At 34.6% G+C, this 4,029-nt stretch overlaps 1 long non-coding RNA gene across 1 annotated transcript; it reads left to right on the top strand.

Annotated features, from left to right (window-relative positions):
- The first annotated feature begins 1,234 nt into the window (after positions 1–1,234).
- Positions 1,235–2,445, top strand: LOC111904816 (uncharacterized). The gene is made up of 4 exons (XR_008224043.1): positions 1,235–1,428; positions 1,520–1,709; positions 1,778–1,931; positions 2,176–2,445. It is a non-coding gene; the product is annotated as an uncharacterized LOC111904816 (long non-coding RNA).
- The last annotated feature ends 1,584 nt before the right edge of the window (positions 2,446–4,029 follow it).

The raw sequence follows: 4,029 nt of genomic DNA, 5'->3' as shown, positions 1-4,029 counted from the left end.
GTTTTCCATCAGATCTATAGTCATATTGTAAAAATCATACCTTGAGCTATAGAACTCAAACGGACCCCAAACCAGTTCCCAAAGTTCACAAATTGAGTTGGCTAACTTTCTTAAGCAGCCCAACTTCACTGGTAAGGACTTTATCTATGTGCAAGAATGGAATCTTTGCTGTTAGGTCTGATCCGGGTCTGTTCTGATATGTCATTTTGTTTTCATCATTTATAAGGCTTGGAAAAGGATCCAGAGTGATTCCAAGTTTCTATATGTTCCTGATATTATGAATTTAAGATCTGGAGCAGATGGAGTGTTATTTCCAATTATAAATTGGTTAGAATTGATCCAGATTCCAGATCAGTGGGCAGTCACCAGCTTTTACTAGTGTTTTGATTGTCCACAATGTGAATTTTATATCCGGAGCTTGGGAAATGCTTTTCATTCAATTCCAACTCTGAGACTTTCATTTGTATGTCCTTTACTTCTCTGAATTTTGGTATGGACGAATTCTACTCACAAGTTGGGTAGAATTGGCCAACCTCACTTGACTGTCTTGTTGGAGATAGAAGTGATACACCTTTTTGTAAAATTCATATTTAATTCATCCTTTGGAGTTAGAAGGAGTTCTTTATAGTTCTGGAATCCTGAACAATCATAGTTTTCTATAAAATTTAGTTAAAGCTATGTTTCTGTTTTAGATTTTGGAGTAAATCCGTTTTGAACAGCAGGTCTGTTTTAGAGACCTTGCTGTGAATACTCTTTTCTCAACTCATAGCTTCATTACTTCTCCTTTCTAACCTTTAGTCCTTCTAAGATGGGCTTTAAAAGTTTAAATTTTTTGCAAGTGTGCTATTGAAAATGAATAGCTGTACAGCTCTTTGTTGTATCTCAGTATCAATGCATGTTTCATATCTGTCAATGTGTGTGAAATTAAATATTATCAAATTTTGCATATACAAAAAAAAGTGTAGCTCCTATTTATTATAAACTCACTTGTTGAATATTGCCCAGATCTGGTTTTGTAATTCGGGATCTGGTGGTTGAGAGTGCATCAAAATCTTTGCGTATGTTGAGAGAAGAATGGATATTATTGTTGGAGTCCTGTAGAAACAAAAAAAAAATAGATGATGATCACAAAAGAAAACATAGATGTATAGAAATAGAAATACTCACGATACAAGAGGAAGCTTCTCATGTATAATGACAAAAATGTCCTTTGGGCTACACCCAGGTCGTCTGGCCAAAAGATGGTTGTATTCTCCAAGCAGATAAGCGCTAACCTGCATAATGACATCAGCATACAGTTGTCTATATTTGTGTAGGAAATATAAAATATAATCTACATACCTTCACCATTGTCTCATGTATTGCAGGCTTATCAAGATATTCTCTAGCTTTGAGAGCTGCATAAGGCTAATGATTAAAAAAAGAAAAGTGAGTCAGTAGTAAGTCCTATGAACTTTAATAATGCAGATACCAATCTACATTCTACAATACCAAATTAATTAGAATATTCATGAATCAGAATGGAGATTCTAAAGATCATCATCCAAATGCACCAAAATTTAGAGTAAGATCGAACCACTATTAATGAAGGTATTCTACTGGGCTAGGATGCTTGTTGTTTGGATATGGAGCCATGGAAGAACTTGGACCCTTCCGTGTTAACAGTGATGGAAAAACACTCTACCCCAACCACTATGCATGGAACAATGGTAACAAAAATTCCTTTAATTACTATGTCCCATTCACATCACTTATAATCTTAGTCCCTGTCTTGCAGGTGCATGCCTAACCCTATAAAACCTTTGCTTTTGAGGTACTAACTGTTTTCTCCTGGAATTTTTTTTGCCTGAGATTTTTTGCTGCCAGCTATCCCTTCGGGACCACTCTTATGTATTATGTTAAAAGCACCAATTCAGAAATTTGCTGATTATGTAAGTCAGCTTTCCTCTTCCTTTCTGCTTTTTATTATTTATGCACCCTTATGCCACAAATCTCTTTATTTATCATACTAAATATGCAACCATCCCTTATTTTACTCCTAACTTGTTGTATAATTCATTCATGTCAGCTGCATATATGTTGCATAAAATAAATTGGTAAAAGTAGACATGTGAATTATGCATCTGTTATCTCAAATCTTACATTTATTTTTATTTATGTTATTGTTTTTTCCAGCTTTTAGGTGTTGGTGTCAAGCTTGTTGGCAATACAGTGTGGAGTACCCTCTTTCATCAATTCTTAATAGTGATGTCACGTGAGAAATCATTTTTCTTTTTGTTAAACAAGTCTTTATTATCATGTATTAGGTCATACCATGGGTAAAAACAGCCTTGCCCCTGGTTCCGGGGTTGTCACAAAATACTTGACTTTTTAACTTTGTTTGTGGTTTCATTTAGTAATAATCCTTCTGAGGGGGTGTTTGTTGGGCTGCTTCTTTCAATGTCATTAACAACAGTGGTAAGTAAAATCTTACTACTATGAACCTCTTTTGCTTAAACCTACCTTATTGACCTGTAGCTGATTAAACATTAAATTAATTATGCAGGTTTTGAAGTTTTTGATGGAAAAGAATAGTGTTAATGCTCTTCATAGAAAAGTATGTTGGTATTTTAGGAAATTTGGCTAATAATTTAGTTAATTATATAGAAAATGTTGAAATCTTACATTTGTCTACTATTGGAATGATTATTTGTAGTATTACATTTGTCTACTATTCGAATGATTATTTGTATAACATTAACTTTTGTGCAATGCATTGTATTATTTGTATATGGTATTTTATTTTCCATTATGTGACATAAAATGCAAATTTAATATGAAAATAAGTAAATCCATAAATATATATATATTTTTTTAATTTAAAATTACGATACGCAAAAATATGTGTCATCTTCATTTATGACATGGCCTTTCTTGACAGGGGCTTTCTTGATACGCATTGCGTGTCATTAACACGCGCGTCGTAAGGTTACGACACACAAATGCGTGTCGTCTTCCTTTATGACAGGGCCTTCCTTGATACGCATTGCGTGTCGTAACCGCGCGTCGTAAATGCGTGTCGTAAATGCGCGTCGTAAATGCGCGTCGTCTATCTTTATGACATGGCCTTCCTTGACACGCATTTGCGCGTCGTCTGAGCCATTTACGACGCGCAATGAGCGTCGTAAAAGGCCTTTTTTCTTGTAGTGATAGAAATGTAACTACATTGTTACTATAGGTAAAGAAATGAAAAAAAATCCGACCCGTGCAACGCACGGGATACTTTACTAGTTATTATTATTATGGATTAAAGATTATACCTGGGAACTAGGTGTTACAACTACAAAAACTATCAATTCTTTTCTAATGCTAATCAAGCCTCTATCACTGAATATCTTCAAACCTCACAAAACATTGAAAAACAAGCATGAGACAGTAAATGGGATGTTGCTGAAGATACCGCTTAATGTCAGCTTGATGTATTTCTAGTTAAAATATGACTCATGGCAAAAACTAGAAAAAAATAAGAATTATGGGCACGAGTAAAAGAACTATATGTTGAAGCTGAAGCTGAAAATACAGGAAAGATTAGTAACAAAAACGAATATTAAATAAGACGTCGTTGTAAACAGCCTAGCGAAAATGCCCAGAAGTGGATTGTGCCTATCAGGAAACATATTGTCGAAAAAGAAGAGGAATGAGTGAGAAAGATATTGAGAACGAAGCTCATAAACATTATGAGGCAATGAGGCAAATGGGAATGGCAAGTTTAACGAATTAGTTGTTTTTAATGAATTTATGTGTAAAATTACGAAGTAGGCTTAACAGAAAGATCATGGCATAACACATTCACATCCTACATCTGAGGAGGATAATGAAGAAAGTAGTGGCATCACAAAAAGATCAAGACAACGTCCAACGGGTAGAGATGCAGCTGAAAGAAAAGGAAAAGGTAAGGTTTCTATTGAAATTGTAGAAGAACGTCATGTAATTAGACTTAGTAGAGATACTGAAGTCATGAAAAAAAACTCGACGTGGATCAATAACGAG

Source organism: Lactuca sativa, chromosome 5 (assembly GCF_002870075.4).
Source record: "Lactuca sativa cultivar Salinas chromosome 5, Lsat_Salinas_v11, whole genome shotgun sequence".
NCBI lineage: Eukaryota > Viridiplantae > Streptophyta > Magnoliopsida > Asterales > Asteraceae > Lactuca > Lactuca sativa.
Note: the sequence above shows the minus strand (reverse complement) of the source record. Positions and strands in the feature narration are given on the sequence as shown.